Source organism: Lemur catta, chromosome 12 (assembly GCF_020740605.2).
Source record: "Lemur catta isolate mLemCat1 chromosome 12, mLemCat1.pri, whole genome shotgun sequence".
In the NCBI taxonomy this organism is placed as follows: Eukaryota; Metazoa; Chordata; class Mammalia; order Primates; family Lemuridae; genus Lemur; species Lemur catta.
Genome location: NC_059139.1, coordinates 40365105 through 40384321, shown reverse-complemented (window position 1 = coordinate 40384321; position 19217 = coordinate 40365105). Strand labels below are relative to the sequence as shown.

Below are 19217 nucleotides of genomic sequence, written 5' to 3'. Positions count from 1 at the left end.
TAAAGAAGAGAACTATCATTTATTGAGGTACCTGCTAGTTACTAGGTCTTAGGCTAGGGGCACTCCATAAACTACACCTGGAATTGAGAATTCCATTTAATTATGATGATGATGCATTATGCTAGTGACTACAAGCTTATTTCTTTTTGCAGAACATTTTATGTCTATTGCTTTCTATTTGTCTCTCACTAAAAGTGGTAAGAAGGAACTGCTGTATAGTCAGTGACTACACTGATTTCAAAGAGTTATGACAAAGAACTATAAATACACTTGTGAGTAGGGTGTTTTGAATAGCTGTAGCATTGAATTTTAAATATAATACAATTTATCAAGTTGTAGTTAATTCTGTAAAATTTGGAAATGCTTACTTTAAATTGATGGCAAAAATCCTGTACCATGAATGCAATAATTTCTCCTTTATATTGTACTCATTGGAACAGCTAACTATACTACATCTCATAATGAGATATACTGAACAAGAATACCCCCACTGATTTTTTTAGTCTATTTTTATACCTGAGTTTTTATGTCAATACTTTGATTTAGACAAATTTCAGGTAATAGTTTCACAGTAATATGTAAGAATTCCAAAATACCACAGTGTATTTAACAACTTACCTGGTAATCGTCCATTATTTTTCATTCATTCAACATCTACTGAAAGCTAAATATGTGCCAGACAATGAATAAGTCAAACTCCAGGACCATGAAGATAAGTAAACCTCATTTTCTTAGAGATGCTATAGATGAATAATTTTCTACCTTAGCACATTAGAATGACTTGGGAGGCTTTTTTTAAAAAAGTGATGCCTACGACCTGCTCCTAGAAATTTTGACTTACTCTGAGAAGGGGATGGGCGTAGGAATGAGTGCTTTTAAAAAAATTCCCCAGGGAATAGTGTGGTCAGGGTAAAGATGGAGATGTGTGTACACACAAGAAATTAACTAAAATGCAGCAGCTACAAGAACTATAAGAGAGGGAACATAGACCCTAACCAAGTTAAAAGCAAGGATTTAAAGAACTCTGGCTGGGAAGGCACAGCAAGTCCCTCTTGCAGCCAATCTAGCTCAAACTTTAAAAGCAGTTAGCATGAGGTTCTGTCTCCTCTGACCCATCTTCAGAACCCATCTTAGCCCAGTTTAAGCCACTCTATTTAAACTACAACCTCAATGATCATCAAAAATCTCTTAATTTGCAAATGTCCTACCCTCATCTTTCTTCACTGTTGAATCACTACCCTCCCACCTTATTTAACTTTTTTAGTACTTATCTCTCTCTATCCTTCTTAGTCTCTTTGATCCTCATCTCCCTTTTAACCAGTGGTTCTTAGCCAGGAGTGGGGACTGCAGGGGGGAATCACATCAGAATCAAGTATACAGAAACTCCGTATCTGCCTGTGTCAGCTAATCCCGAGACACCTGCCTCCTCCATGAGATTGTTCCATGCTCTCTTAGGAGTGCAGGAGTGCAACTATGTAGTAGAAAAAACCCTGTAGGAGATTCTAGAAAATCTTCAACAAAAACTACTGAAAACTATACTCTTTCTGTGTGACAACTCTATTACATATCAATGATTTTTAAATCTATATATCTAGTTTTGATCTTATTCTAAAGCTCTAGACCAATTATTTTCAACTTCTAGATGCCAAATGAACATCTCTGTATGAATTTCCTTCAGGGCCTTTGCACTGGCAGCTTGCATTATATTTCTATTGAACAGCACTTATCTAGACCTCCTCGCCCCACCCAGGTCTTTGCATGGTTGGCTGTTTTCTCATCATTCAGATCTCAGCTCAAAGTCACCTCCTCAAAGATATGGTATAAGGAGCACCTGGGGAGTTTATTTAAATACAGGTCACAGGGCCACGATCCAAGAGATTCTAATTTGATTTTCCTAGGGTAGGACCTGGAAATTAGCATATTTAACAAACATGTTAGTTGATTCTGTTACAGGTGATCCGATGACTATGTTTTGAAAGACATCGACCTACAGAATACAGCCTAAGCTTCTTACTACATCATGAAAGGCCTTTTAGGTACCACATGTGATCCTTGTGACAGAACTGTTCTGTATGATTATAGCAGTGGTCACATGAATCTACACAAGTGATAAAATTGCGTAGAACTAAATACACACACACAAATAAGTCCATGTAACTAGTAAAATCTGAATAAAGTAGATGGACTGAAGAATGTGCAGAGTTCTCTTGGTGTATCTACAATTCAGAATTCACCCTTCAATCGACAGTTATTCAAAAAGTGAAAAAAAAAACTTTAAAAACATACATTAGAAACTCCAAATTATAAAGAGTTGTAATAGTATTTTGAGAGGCTGAGGTGGGAGGATCACTTGAAGCCAGGAGTTCAAGACCAGCCTGGGCAACATGGTGAGACTCTGTCTCTACAAAAAAAGAGGCCTTCCCTACTCCCAACTAGGTTCATGGAATAATCTGAAATCCTTTCTTATAATTTCAACAACATTCATGGCATCTTCAACAGGGATAGATTCCATCTCAAGAAACTACTTTCTTTGCTCATAAGAAGCAGCTCCAAATCCATTCAAGTTTTATCATGAGACTGTAGCAATTCAGGCTCCACTTCTAATTCTAGTTCTCTTGCTATTAATATTACCACCACATATACAGTTACTTCCTCCACTGAAGTCTTGAACCCCACAAAGTCATCCATGATGGTTGGAATCAACTTCTTTCCAACTCCTGTTAATGTTGATATTTTAACCTCTTCCCATGCATCACCAATGTTTTTAATAGCATCTAGAATAGTGAATCTTTTCCAGAAATGTTTCAGTTTACTTTCCTCAGATCCATCAGAGGAATCACTATCTATGGAAGCTATAGCCTTACAAAATGTATTTCTTAAACAGTAAGACTTGAAAGTTGGAATTACTCCTTGATCCATAGGCTGCAGAACGAATGTTTTGTTAGCAGACATGAAAACAATCTTCCTGTACATCACCATCAAAGCTCTTGGGTAACTAGGTGCATTGTCAATGAGCAGTAATATGTTGAAAAAAATTCCTTTTTCTAAGTAGTAGGTCTCAACAGAAGGCTTAAAATATTCAGTAATTTATGCCTCTGTAAACAGATAAGCTGACACACAGACTTTGTTTTTCCACTTACAGAGCACAGGCAGAGTAGATTTAGCATAACTCTTAAGGGCCCTCAGATTTTCAGAATGGTAAACGAGCACTGGCTTCAACTTAAAGTCACCAGCTGTATTATCTCCTAACGAGAGTTAGCTTCTCCATTGAAGCTTTAAGTCATTGATTTCTCCTGTCTAGACATGAAAGTGTTAGATGGCACTTGTTCCAATAGAAGGCTATTTCTTCTACATTGAAAATATGTTGTTTAGTTAGCTACCTTCACCGATTATCTTAGCTAAATCTTCTGCATAGCTTGCTGTAGCTTCTACATCAGCACTTGCTCCTTCACCTTGCACTTTTATGTTATGGAGACAACGACTTTTCTTAAACTTCATGAACCAACCTCTGCTAGCTTCATACTTTTCTTCCGCAGCTTCCTCAACTCCCTCAGCCTTCATAGAATTGAAAAGATTTAGGGCCTTGCTCTGGGTTAGGCTTTGGCTTAAGGGAATATTATGGCTGCTTTAGTCTTCTATCCATCCAGACCACTAAAACTTTCTCCATATCCACAATAAGGCTGTTTCCTTTCTTATCATTTGTGCACTTTTAATTTCCTTCAAGAACTTTTGCTTTGCATTTACAGCTTGGCTGTTTGGTACAGGAGGCCTAGCTTTCTGTCTGTCTCAGCTTTCATCATGCCTTCCTCAGCTTATTTTTAGTTTTTGATTTAAACTGAGATATGTGTGACTCTTCCTTTCACTTGCACACTTGGAGGCCACTGTGGGGTTATTAATTCACCTAAATTATTGTCTAAGGGAATAGGAAATCCTAAGGAGAGGAAGAGGGGTGAGGCTGGTTGATAGAGCAATCAGAACACGCACATTTATCAATTAAGTTTGCCATCTCATATGGGCACAGTTATGGTGCCCAAAAACAATGACAACAGTAAGTCTGAAGATCACTGATCACAGATCACCAAGATGGATATGATGGAAAAGTTTGAAATATTGCAACAATTACCAAAATATGACAGAGACATGAAGTGAGCACACTTTTTGGAAAAATCACAGCAATAGACTTGTTTGATGCAGGGTTTCCACAAATCTTCAATTTGTAAAATGTAAAATGTGTGAAGTACAATAAAACAATGTATGTCTGTACCGTTTTGTGCTTTTCCACTTTCAAATTTGCTGGTCTTTCTTCCTGTGATATCATTTCCCTATCCTTTAACTTTATGTTAAGAAATAGTTCTCATCCTTTAAGGTTGACCTCAAATTTCCTTTTCAAGATGCTCGCCAGGAAAAGGTAATTGCTCTCTCCTTTGTGTTACCATAGCACTTTTCACACACCTGAACAGTAGCACTAGTCATGTTGTATTACACTTGTCTCTGTGTATGTGTGCCTTACGGATTTAACTGTCAACTCCTAAAAAAGCACCATACTCTATGCAATTCTATTCTTACAATCAAAACATGATACCTGGCACCAAAAAAGTCCCTCCACAAATGTTTGTTGAAATCAAATGAACAGGATGTGGCAGAGAGCTCAGCTCATAGCCTTTCTCCAATACTAAGTGCTGAGTATGTCTGGCCAACTAATGAAACAAACCAAATGGAAGTCCTTTTGCAACAATCATGAGAAGCCTACTGGGGACAAATATAGCTGTGTTTATACGTATCTGAGCTTGCAAGGAGAACTGCAGGCTACCCAACAGTGATCTATTTATAGGACAACTGAGGTGGCTTCTGTCAGAAAATTTATGCTAAAAGAAGGGGTCAAACCTGGAAAATCAATCTATTAACAAAATGGCAGTCTTTCTGAAGAGATCTGAATACAGCATGTTTGTTGGCTGCTAACTCAAATCTACCGCCAACTCAACACCTTAGACACTAGTATGGGTTTTAGGAAGAGAGGGAACCGCATAAATAAACTGAAAACCCTATTTCCTGAACTCTGTAATACAGGGGGTCTAAACAATTTTGAGTAGCATACATCACATGGCTTCAATACTCTAGGGACTTTAGGGAGCAACTAGAGAACTACTGATGCAAGCAGAGAAGGTGCAAAGGCAAGGTGATCTTGGGAAACAATACAACAAAACACGGAAATGAACTTATTGCTGAGTACATTTGAGATGCCCCACATACTCAGAAATACCTGGAGGGACTCTGCAGGGGATTAAGTTCTGAGCCAACAGGTCAGGATAATAAACAGTAAGATTCTGACATTAACATTCATATGACTACCATAGAACTTACAGACTAAGGCCTAAGAAATTCAGGAATGTTAGTCTTCTGCTTTCCTCCCAAATCCTGTTTCTCGTCTCTTATTCCGGTTCTAATCAGATCAGACACATGTGCTTTCTAAGATGGAATACTCCCCCAGACCCCAGTTTTATTCCTACTTATGTCACAGTCTACGTCACTCGACCTTGCTATCTCCTGTGCCCCCTTGGTCTCTTTGACCAACTATCTGCTAACATCTGCTTGAATTTCTTAATATTGCCTGCTCATAGATTTCTTCTTGCCACACCTCACTACCTATCCTGATATTTCTGTTGCTTTTTGGCATTTCCTGAATGCACTGGGCATTTGGAAAATAATGTTTTGTTGAGTTATGTATCTCTCTCAAATACTGAAACATTTCATTATACAATATGGGAAAAAACCACATTAATATTACCACCAACCTCAGCAAAAAAGTTCTTTATTGGGCAGCAGTCAAGGTCATAGTGGTGGATACAAGTTTTCCAACATTTTAGTTTTTGTTTAAAGTTCAAATTTTATCACTTGGAACAAACACTGCCAAATATCCATGTCTAACCATATGTTGTCAATCATTCAAGTAAAAATGATGTCTCATAAAAAGGTGCCTTGTTCAGCTCTCAACTAAAACAACTGAATAAGGGCTTTTCCTTAAGACTATCATCAGCTTTCGGTAGACTACAAAATGCTTTATGCATTCCTCCCATTTTTTCACTAAGAATATTAAAAAGACATATATTTAAAAGTAAAGAGTTAATAAAATCAAAAGTATGTACTGCTTCAGCACTTTTTTTAACTACATGTGTGTGGCGGTAAAGAATAAAATGACTCCTAGTGAAATTTGTTGCCACTGTCTTGATTTGGCTAAGAAACTAGCAGTTTTACCTAGCATTGCTTTTGCATTATTAGTGGAAATGACAACACAATAAGAAAGGCAAATAACATCTTAGTATCACCAAAAAAATAGTTTTAACCTGATTCCCTGAAAGGAGCTTAGAGACAGCAGGGGCATGGATCACATTTTGAGAGCTATGACTTTATGCAAAACAGCTGTCCCAAAAATGTCTATGAAAATCTTATTTCCCAATAACATCCTTTAAAATATTTAGGAAGGAGAGATGAGTCTCTATAGAGAAACATATTTAGAAAAGATTAGGTTGAAATTTTCTAGAACACCAAGTACTAGAATTATAACCTTCATAATGAAGTTCCATTCCTTTGTCTACATTTTGCTACTTGCTATTCTTTATGGTAAAATACCAGCATTTGGCCCAGATGTAATTCCACACTCCTGGGTCTTCAATCTTTGCTGACCTTGTTATTCATAAATTTAAAGTCAAGATGAAGTAGACAAAATTATAAGTTATAATTATTAAAATTAACCTAAAATTAGAAAACCAAAACAATTTTTAGAATTGAAATAGAACTCAGTTATCTCCTCAAAAACAAGCAAAAAAAAATTGAAAGGGGATATAGGCACAAATGCTCTAACTGGCAAATTTTACCAATCTGTTAAGAAATCGACAATATGTATAACTTATGTAAGTGTAGTCCATAAAATAGAAAAGGAAGAACAGCTCCCCCAAACAATTCTATAAGACAAATATAACTTTGACATATTAAAAGACAAGGATATATTAAACTAAATGAGAATATAAGAAAATTATAGACCAATCTATTTATAAACAAAGATGCTAAAATACTAAATATTGGCCAACAGAATCCATCAATGAGTTATAAGAATAATGTATTTTCACCAAGTATGATTACTTTCAGGAATTCAGGAAAAAATCTATTCAATATATTCAACAAACTAAAAGATTAAAAAAAAATACATGTTCATCTTAGAAGTTGTAAAAATAAAACTTTTTTTGGAATCCAACATTTAGTCATGACTGAAAAACAAAAACACTACTCTAATAATAAAAGGAAATGTCCTTATCCTGATAAAGAGGGAGTCTATCAAAAGTTTTAGCAATTATAATACTTGATGATGAAACGTTAAAAGCATTCCATGAAAATCAGGAAGAACACAATGATGCTTATTATAATATTTGCCCTATTACTGACCTTTGTACCAGCACTCCTAGTTAATCCAATAGAAGCAGAAAAGTAAATAAGAACTATAGGAGGCACTTGCTGGGAGGAGCAGGCTGCAGTGTTGTTTTTGGGTCCTATAACCAGCTCTTGTTCTTCTGGAGAGCGTATACTACCCAAAGTGATCGACAGATTCAATGCAATCCCTATTAAAATATCAACATCATTTTTCACAGATCTACAAAAAATAATTCTATGCTTCGTATGGAACCAGAGAAGACCCTGTATAGCAAAAGCAATCTTAGCAAAAAGAACAAGTTGGGAGGCATCAATGTACCAGACTTCAAACTATACTGCAAGGCTAGAGTAACTAAAACAGCACGGTACTGGCATAAGAACAGAGACATAGACCAATGGAACAAAACTGAGAACCCAGGTATAAAAGCATCTTCATATAGCCATCTAACCTTTGACAAAGCAGACAAAACATACACTGGGGAAAAGAATCGTTATTCAATAAATGGTGCTGGGAAAACTGGACAGCCACATGTAGAAGACTGAAACAGGATCTGCACCTTTCATATCTCACAAAAAGCAACTCATGGTGGATAACAGACTTAAACCTAAGGCATGCAACTTTAAGAATTCTAGAAGAAAATATTGTAAAAACTCTTATAGACATCGGTCTTGGCAAAGAACTTATGAAGAAGACCCCTAATGCAATCACAGCAACAACAAAAATAAATGGAACCTGATCAAATTAAAAAGCTTCTGCACAGCCAAGGACACTATCATGACAGCAAACAGACAACCTATAGAATGGGAGGAAATATTTGCATGCTACACATCCGATAAAGGGCTGATAACTAGAATCTACATAGAACTCAGGAAAATCAGCAAGAAAAAAATCAAACAACCCTATCAAAAAGTGGGCAAAGGACATGAACAGAAACTTTTCAAAAGAAGATAGACTAATGGTCAACAAACATATGAAAAAACGCTCAACATCTCTAATCATCAAGGAAATGCAAATCAAAACCACAATGAGATATCACTTATCCCCAGTGAGAATGGCCTTTATCAAAAAGTTCCAAAACCATAAATGTTAGCATGGATGTGGAGATAGGAACACTCAAACACTGCTGGTGGGACTGCAAACTAGTACAACCTCTGTGGAAAGTAATATAAACATATCTCAAAGAGCTACAAGTGGAACTACCATTTGATCCAGCGATCCCATTACTAAGCATCTACCTAAAGGAATAAAAGAAATTCTATAAAAAAACACATCTGCACTAGAATGTTTATAGCAGGACAATTCACAATTGCAAAGATGTGGAAACAACCCAAGTGCCCATCAATACATGAGTGGATTAATAAAATGTGGTATATGTATACCATGGAGTTCTACTCAGCCACAAAAAACAATGGTGATCTAGCACCTCTTGTATTATCTTGGACAGAGCTGGAGCCCATTCTACTAAGTATCACAAGAATGGAAAAACAAGCATCACGTGTATTCACCATCAAATTGGTATTAACTGATCAACACTTAAGTGCACATATGGTAGTAACATTCATTGGGTGTTAGGCAGATGGGAGGGGGTAGGAGGGGATGGGTATATACACACCTAATGGGTGTGGTGTGCACTGTCTGGGGGATGGACATGCTTGAAGCTCTGACTTGGGTGGGGCAAAGTCAACATATGTAACTTAAACATATGTACCACTGTAATATGCTGAAATAAAAAAATTTAAAAGAAAACATAAAAAGAAATATAGGATTGGAAAGCATTCATCAATGAAAAATAAACTAAGAGCCTGTTAATATATGCCATCACTTTTTTTTTTTAGGCTACAGATGTTTCCATATTGTTAGAACTACAGCAGTTCCTTGAATAACATCATTTTGTTCAATGTCATTCAGTTATAACATGAGGGAAAAAAAAATCAATTCCTAGCCAGGGCCACTGTTTGTGTAGAGTGTGCACATTCTCATGTCTGTGTGGGTTTTCTCTGGGTATTCTGGTTTCCTCCCACATCCCAAAGGTATGCACGTTAAGTGAACTGTTGTGTCGAAATTGTACCAGCAGGAATGAGTGTGGATGTATGTGAGTGTGCCCTGTGACGGGATGGCATCCTGTCCAGAGCTGGTTCCTGCCTTGCATCCTGAACTGCTGGGATTAGGCTCCAGCCACCTGAGACCCTGAACTGGAATAACTGAGTAAATAATTATCTTACTCATTTTTATTAATCCTTCTTAAATGTGTGTATAGCTCACATTTATTTCAATGTTTAATATTAGAAGTGTTTTGGTCTTTAGAAGTTCGATGATGTTTGTGACCAGAAATAGGCCATAGGCAATTAACTCTTGTTTATATCAATTAGCCTATGGTAAAACTGGTTTCATTATAAGTGGTTTGCTTAAAGTTGGTATCCAAGAACCTATCAACAACATAAGGAGGTACATACTTACATAAATCACACTGATTAGCAAGTTCATTCTTTGATGCTGAAGAGCTGAGGAGAACACAAGTATGAAGAAATAATACATTATATTACACACACACACATCCCCTTTGATGCGGTATGTCTTCATTCCCTAACTACATAGGAGATGGTTAATGACCATTTGCTCACTATGAAGATTTTATCTCAACTTTCATATACTTGGTATATAAAACTTCACTATGGTAGTAAATATGCTCAGTTTAAAGTATTTAAATTCAACTTTTGGACTTATATTCTATACTTTCAGTATTACCAATTGGCCAAAAGATACCCTACCCCTGATATGTACATTTCTCACTAGATTACACGAATAAAATCATGGAAAACATTGTCCTACAGGATTTTCCTTATTGAAGGGAAAATTGTGCTGCTCAAAGAAATCTGGGATACAATGGTAAATTTAAAAATAAGCTAATGTGATACTTGATAAGCTTCTGTGGTACTAGAAATACAGTAACTTCTAATATAATATTAGTTTCTTGCTCTGGGTACTGGTTATTTATATAGGTATGTTCACTTTGTGAAAATTCATCAAGCTGTACATTTGTGATCTGTTCATTCTTCTATATGTATATTTCAATACAGAAATTGCTTTAAAAACTTGTCACTTCAAAGTGTGTCTCTCTCTTCCTTTCCCTCTTTCCTTGTCTCTCATCAAAATATCCCCAGGCTGGCCTCCATTTGAGAACAGTGGATAAAGAATGCTCCATATGGAACAATGTCTACAGGATCAATTCTTATATCTGGCCCTGGTTAAGAGGCCTAAAAGATCGGCGTTTTATGACAGGTGGAAATCAAGTACTTCCAACGAGACAAAGGAGCACAGACGTATTTTTCCTACCCCTGTCCATATGGGGATTACTTATCAATCACCAAGGAAAAACTGGAGAATGGGAAAGTGTTGGAATATGTCCAGGCTGCTCTCACATTATAAAAGTTATATATAACAAAGGTCAGTTTATATGTGGATAGAACAGTGCCAACCCTTTCAAAACCAAAGAATTGATTAAATGCTAAAGAAGACTTTCATAATCCAAATCCTGAACAACTGGGAATGGGCCAACATGGCAAAATCTAATGTAAAGGTGAAGACCTCTCACGTACAGGTAACTTTGTGATTTGCTTTTCTTCATATTGACTGACATATTAATCTTTTCTTGAAAGCTTTAAGGGATAATTGATATACAAAAATTGAACATATCTAACGTATACATTTTGATGAATTTGGACATAGGTATATACCCATGATACTATCATCACAATCAGTGTACTAAGTATATCCATCACTTCCAAAATTTCCTTGTGTCCCTTTGTGGGATTTTGTCTTGATTAAGAACACTTAAAATAAGATCTATCCCTTTAACATATTTTAAAGTGCAAAATACTATATTGTGAACTGTAGGTATTATGTTGTATAGCTGAGCTCTAGAACTTACTCGTCCTGCATAACTAAAACTGTATACCCATTAAGCAACAATTCCCCATTTCCTCCTACCCCATCCCCTAGTAGTCACAATTCTATTCTCTGCTTCTATGAGCTTGACTATTTTAGATACCTCACATGAGTGAAATAATGCAATACTTGTCCTTCTACAACTGGCTTATTTCACTTAGCATAATGTTCTCTAGGTTCATCCATGTTGTTGCAAATGGTAGAGTTTCCTTCTTTTTTACTGCTGAATAAGTTCCATTACATGTACATGCCACATTTTCTTCATTCATGTGTTGAACCGTTTGTTTGTTTTCCTCATCTTGGCTACTGTTATTAATGCTGCAATGAACATGAGGATGTAGATATCTCTTTGAGATCCTGATTTCAATTCTTCTGGATATACATATATATCAAACATGAGATTGCTGGATCATATGGTAGTTTATTTTTTTAATTTTTTGAAGAACCTCCATACTATTTTTAACAGTAACTGCACCATTATATAAATATATTCCTACTAACAGTAGGGTGCCAATTTCTTCTCCACATCCTCACCAACACTTGTCATCTTTTCTTTTTTTTGATAATAGTCATCCCAACACGTGTGAGGTAATATCTCATTGTAATTCTGATCTGCATTTCCCTGATGATCAGCGATGTTGAGAACCCTTTAAAATACCTGGTGGCCATTTGTATGTCTTCTTTGGAAAGCTGTCTATTCAAGTATTTTACCCATGTTTCCACTGGAGTTTTTTTTTTTTTTTGGTTTGTTTTGCCATAGAGAAATATGGTCAGACATATACAATCAAATGGTCTTCAAACAAGGGTGTTAAGAACACACAATGGAGAAACGACAGTCTCCTTAACAAATGGTGCTGAGAAAACTGTATACCCACATGCAAAAGAATTCAATTGGGCCCCTATCATACATCATACACAAAAGTCAACTTAAAATGAATTACACACTTAAGACCTGAAACTATAAAACTCATGGAAGAAAATAGGGAAAAAGTTTCTTGGCATTGGTCTTGGCAAGGATTTCATGGATTTGACACCAAAATCACAGGTAACAATACCAAAAATAGACAAGTGAAACTATATTAAACTAAAAAGCTCTGTGAGAGCAAAGAAACAATCAACAGAGTGAAAAGGCAACTTATAATATGGGATGGGAGAAAACATCTGCAAACCATCTAAATGATAAGTGGTCAATATAAAAAATATATAAGAATCTCTTAAAATGCAATAGCAAAAAAATTAAATAACTGTTAGGTTTACTTAGAGTGGGATCCCGAAAAGAATGCAGAGGATGTAATACACTACAGAGGTAGTGATCAGAAGGCTTGTGAAACAAAAGTTGCAGGAGTCTGGAGAGTCCAGAGGTTGTATATCTAACAGACAGCTACGGCATTCCCATCCCTCCCCTATCTCTGCAGGTGTTGCTCAATCCCCCCGGAGAAACGGTCTATAAAACCCAAAGCTTTCCCCTTCCTTGTGGTGGATGCTCTTTTGGCCTACACCCATCTGCACCCAGATGCTCAAAATAAACAGCATTTTGCTACACCTCAGGCTTCATGTGTCTCCCTCTTGGCTCCGGACCTAACAATAACCCTAACAATAAGATTGACATGTTAATCTTTAAAATCAGAGAACAGAAAAAATATTTCTATATTTCATGCAGAGAATGTTAAGTATTCTAAATTTTCCATCAGAATAGTAAAGAAACAAAATTTCAAATTAGTGTTTTCTAGCAGTTTCATCATCTTTTTATATTAACAATTATTTGTGGGGAGGAAGAGAAGGGTAAATAGGTGAAACAAGAGAATTTTAGGGCAGTGAAACTATACGGTATGATACTGTAATGGTAAAGACACAACATTATACGTTTGTCAAAACCCATAGAATTATACAACACAGAGTGAATCCTAATGTAAATTATAGACTCTAGCTAATAATAACGTATCACTATTCATTCATCAATTGTAACAAGTATACCACACCAATACAATATGTTGTTAACAGGAGCAACTGTGTGTAGGAGAAAAGGGAATGTTCTGCACTGTCTACACATAAATAACAATGGGAGCTTTCTGTACTTTTTGCTCAATTTTTCAGTAAATCTGAAACTCCTCTAAAAATAATGTCTATTAATTTTAAAAAGCTAATTATTTTGATATCTAATAATAGTATCACCTGCTCAAAGTTATTAGTATTCATTAACAAAAAAGGGGAAGTTTATTTCTGTCTTGGTTATTTAGATTCTTCCTTTGAAATTTTATATTAACATTCGTTCTCTAAATTAAGAAAATTTCTACCTTGTCAGTATGGTACCAGTACTAGTCTGCTAGGGCTATCTATAACAACAGAATACCACAGACTGGGTAGCTTAAACAACAGAAATTTATTTTCTCACAGTAGTGAGGGATAGAAGTCCAAGAGCAAGATATCTACAGGGCTGTTTTCTGGTGAGGCCTCTCATTCTGGCTTGCAGAGATCCACGTTCTCACTGTGTCCTCACGTGGCCTTTCCTCTGTGCATGCATACTTCTGGTGTCTCTTCATCTTCTTATAACAACAGGAGTGCTATTGTATTAGAGCCCCACCCTTTTGACCTCATTTAACTTTAACCACCTCCTTATCTCCAAATGGTCACATTGGGGGTTAGTACTTCAAGGTATAGATTGGTGTGGGGGGGATATAGTTCAACTGATAACATTCTTTCCTGTGGCCCCTAAAATTCATGTCCTTTTCACATACAAAAAACAGGCACCCCATCCCAAAAGCCCCCAAAAGTCTTAACCTATGCCAGTATGAACTCCAAGTCCAAAGTCTCATCTAAATAACATCTATATTAGGTATGGTTGAGACTTGAGGTATGATTAATCCTGAGGCAAAATTGTTCTCCAGCTATGAAACTGTGAAACCACACAACTTATGGGCTTCTAAAATGCAATGGTGGGGCATACATAAGATAGCCATTCCCATTCGAAAGGGGAGAAATCAGAATGAAGAAAGAGGTGACAGGTCCCAAGAAAATCCAAAACCTAGCAAGGCAAATTCCATTAGATCTTAAGGCACACGAATAATCCTCTTTGGTTTGATGCTATGCCCTACAGGCACACTGCAACCAACATAGCTTTGTATTCTGGGCCCTCTGGGATGGAAGCCTACTGCCTTGGCTCTAGGTGACAGCCTTGCCCTACGAGGGAGCCTGGCCTTCTGAAACTGAGGCGGAGACAGCTTTGTCCTCCTGGGCCTGTGGAGGCAGTGGCAATCCTGCTGATCTCTGAATAACCCCCTGGGTCACTCTTCCCGTTTCTTGAAGGATAAGGCATGTTGACAGCCAGATAGGTCTACTGTCCCTATAGAATCACAGAAGTCCAAAAACCTTTCTTTATTTTATCCCATCTGCCCCCTTTGATATAAAGTGGCAGTGCCTCTGCTGGTATAATCCCAACATTCTTCTTAGCTTCTGCCAAGATGGCTGATTAAACTATGGGTAATCTCTTTATGGAAAGATTGTCTGGCCACACATTGGGTGTTCTCTCCAGAACATGCTCTTGTAATATGGACGTACTGAGAATTTTCCAAATCTCAGTTCCTGGTTCCTTTTTGCTTAATAATTCCTTCTATAATAAATCTCTCTCCTCTCAAATTTTACTATAAGCAGTAAAGAGAAATCAACCTATACTTTCAAGACTTTGCTTAGAAATTTCCTTTGCTAAATATCCATGCTCATCACTCACAAGTTCTATTTTTCACAAAATATTAGAATACAATTCCGCCAAATTTTTGCCACTTCATAACAAGGACTGCCTTTTTTCCAGTTTCCTATAACATTTCTCATTTCCATCTGAGACCTCACCAGAATCATCTTTAACATCCACATTCTCACCAATGATTCCTTTAAGGCAATCGAGGCCTTTTCTAAAATATACATCAAAACTCTTCCTGCCTCTACACATTACCTAATTCTAAAGCCACTCCACATTTTTAGGTGTTTGTTACAGTAGAACTCCATTTCACAGTACCAAAATCTGCATTATTCTGCTCGGGCTTCCGTAACACAATACCGGGTAGTTTAAACAACAGAAATTTATTTTCTCACAGTTCTGTAGGCTAGAAGTCCAAGATTAAGATACTGGTAGGGTTTCTCTCTAGTAAGGCCTCTCCTTCCTGACGTGCAGATGGCCGCCTTCTTGCTGAGTCCTCAAATGGCCTTTCCTCTGTGAGTGCATACTTCTGGTATCTCTTCCTCATCTTATAATGACACTAGTACTATCAGATTAGGGCCTCACCCTTATGACCTCATTTAATCTTAATAATCTTCTTAAAGGCTTTATCGCCAAAAAACAGTCACATTGGGAGTTAGGGATTTAACATATGGGTTTGGGGGAAGAGGGTACAATTCAGTCTATAACAGTACCTACAGAACCCATGCCAGTCCTGCATTCTGTAGGTACTTCACATTATTAGAATGCACGTGTTTTTTTTTCTGTTATACTTCAAGCATAGAATAAAGTCATGGCACAAAAGAGAAAAATACTGAAATCATAATTTCTCAAAATGTAAAAATCTTATTAGTGAACAAGAAAGAAAAATAAAAAAGTTAAATGACCAAAGAATTTGAAGATCTCTTACCAATTATCAGTTTATTTCTAAAAAATTATGAAAAGATCAAAAGCCAACTAAGTTAAAATTGGTAAATGTATGCAATATATGTCAACTTAAAAAATAAAATCCTTAAATGACTTAGCTAGGGCAAACCATCTCAGAGCAAATAATATTTCTAAATTTTGGTCTTTTCTTTTTAAGCTGATCCTACCCCTCTGGGAATTTATTTATTTTTAAATTTTTATTTATTTTGAGAAAGAATCTTGCTCTGTTGCCCAGGCTAGAGTGCAGTGGAGTCATCATAGCTGACTTCCTCAAACTCCTGAGTTCAAGCAATCCTCCCATCTCAGCCTCCCAAAGTGCTACGATTATAGGAACAAGCCACCATATCTGGCTTGCTCTGAGGATTCAAATTAAAATATGTATAAACATTTTTTGCTTATAAGAACCATGATGTATTTGTATTTGTAACCATTAGATTACAGCATAATCAATTACCTACAACTTGCACACTGGAAGTGCTCAGTACATCATGTCTCCATAAAATGAGAAGGAATATTCCTTTTGTAGATGTAAAGAAATAGCATGTCCTTAATGTAAGAGAAATCTTATTCTTACACAGGACACAGTAACCCCAGAAGTAATCCACAATTGCTCTGCAAAAGTGGGTTTGGGAATCAGTGACTTCACACGAACAGAACATCATACATAATGACTGTTGGGAATGAGCTACACAGACATTAATTATTTAGTAAAATTGATAATTTGGCAGCTCCCTCTACTGATGTTGAATCTTCTTGATATCTGTTGTGAGCACAGAAGAACTAGAATAAAAGGTGCCCAAATCCACACAGGCCACAGCAAAAAAGTACCAAGAACACTGCAATCAATGATCACTATGCAATACTACAAAAATGTCAATTGACTGAGTTTTCAACAAAGCAATAGACAATCCCTAATTTGTTTGTGAACCATTTAAGAATGCATCAGGACACACAAAGTAATCCTACGGTAAGGAGAGATTAAAACAGCTTCTTACAGTTGTGACTAGATTCCTGTGGAATTTATGTGCCTTATTTAGCTCAATGAATATTTCAAGCACATATATTATTTAGTGAAAGCTTGCTTGTAATCTATGATCCCTCTCATATTAGCTTTCAATCTTTGTCAAGGATATGAGATACTTTTATCTGTGCAAGTAGGAGACTGGATCAGGCTATTTCTAAACTCAATTTTATAATTTTAGGCTTAGTAGCTGCAATGACTAAAATAGCATTTGAAGCTTCTAATTTATTAACTCTAAAACTGTCTCAATCTTGAATTACATAGAAGGACCTCAATCTTCAATTATTGTTGATGGTTTGAACATGATAAACTCAACTTCAACAGTTTAAATGGTTCTACATACACTTTGGTACTCACATTCATAAACATTTCTCTTAGAAAGCACCCAACTTTTGTTGATTAAAAAAAAATATTCAATTGCCCAAACTAACATTTCTAGCTAGTCACCTCTCATCCTACTCACCTCTACTTCTCTTCTATTAATACCTGCTGAGTTCCTAGGCATGATGCAATGCATATCCAACCTTAATGAGAAAAAGTAACAAGAATTTGACACTATAGTAGCTACCAGATCCTTCCTACTCTGTCCCATAGGTTTTTAAGTCACACACTTCAACTGAAGTTGAACACAACCCTCTTTATTCTTATAAATTTCCTCCTCTTCCCTTTTCTTTCTCTCACAAACATATCTCAGGCACTTGGTCTTGAATACCCACTATAGTATTTACATCCTAGTGGTGCCTTTAAGAATTGTAAAATATTACAAAAAAAAATGCAGACATGTATTCTGATTAGTTTTGCCCATTTTAACTGTTACACCTCTTTCCTAAAAGAAGGAATGAATTTTAAAGATGACTGAAAGTAATAATGAGTAAGACCCATATACTCACTCACTTCTCACACACTACTTTCTTACAAGGAAAATATAAGAAAAGGTAGAAATTTCATGCAGAATTAAGAGAGTTGTACGGAATGCTGAAATACACTTTTCAAAATGGTCTGTGTATATTTGTATTTGTATAACCCTTAGAAATCACTATGAGTCCATGAGTTTTTGTTCCGAAGAATAGGTTTAGTCATCTTTGGAGATTCTTAAGCAATCTAGAGCATGACACATCTAAATATAATTTTAATAAAGGTGCCAATAATATTTTTGATTGCACCAAGAAGATACAGTAGAGAGAATAAAATCAGGTGATTTTTTTTCAGTTAATTTTAAGTTGTGTTTTGAAGCTACAAATATTCATTCAGTAAATATTTGTGGAGCATCTACTGTTTTGTCAGAGGACACAAAGAATAACAAAGATGTGCTGTGAAAGCATATGAGAGCATGAGAGGGGTTCTAAGCTAGTTGGGGGGTAGGGCAGAGTAGGCAAAAATTGTCAAGGCCCTCAAAGTGAATCATCTAAGGCAAGAGTTGAGCCTGAGGTCAAATGGAGCCTTCTTTCCCCAATTGCTTTTTGGGCTGACTTCTTAGAAGGGGAAATAGGGCTAAAACGCATTTACTTTATGTGAAATATATTTGTATGACATGAAGCATGGTTTTAACCAAATCTGATAATAAGTATTTGTCTAACTTGCCATACTTTTACTAGATGGATAAATTCTTTTTGATGGGTCAAAGTATCAATAATCAAGAAAGGATTCAGCTGAAAAGTAGCAGCATAGATAAGCACATTGACCTGACTTCGAAATCTTTTTTTTCCCAAGGCAAAAGGAGTAGTTACACAGAGAGACATTATTTTTTTTAGAGACAGGGTCTCACTCTGTTGCCCAGGCTCGAGTGCAGTGGTGCAAGCACAGTTCACTGCAACCTTGAACTGCTGGGCTCAAGTGAACCTCCCACCTCAGCCTCTGGAGCAGCTAGGACTACAGGCATGTGCACCACACCCAGCTCAGTGAGACTTTTTGTTGGATACAGAGGGAGCCATTCTAGGTTATCCCAAAAGATTTTTAGCTCCCCAAAATTGCTACATAATGGAGACAAAAAAGAAGTGGTCTGTTCTTGTAGATAAAACACTGACTAACCTATAAAGCACTGACCAAGAGGCCAAGAGATCTGGGCTTGTTTAATTACGTATCCAACCCTCTTCTCCAGAAGGTTTAAAGCTCCTAGCACTTTTATTGTTTGCTCTGTTCTTCCTGAATATCCTTTGAGTAGTTCATCTGTTACCTATCCCTCTGTTTAGTAT

At 36.5% G+C, this 19217-nt stretch overlaps 1 protein-coding gene across 1 annotated transcript in view; it reads right to left on the bottom strand.

Annotated features, from left to right (window-relative positions):
* RNF180 (ring finger protein 180) overlaps positions 1–19217 on the bottom strand; it is a 135195-nt gene that overhangs the window by 103196 nt on the left and 12782 nt on the right. The gene's annotated exons all lie outside the window — the stretch shown is intronic.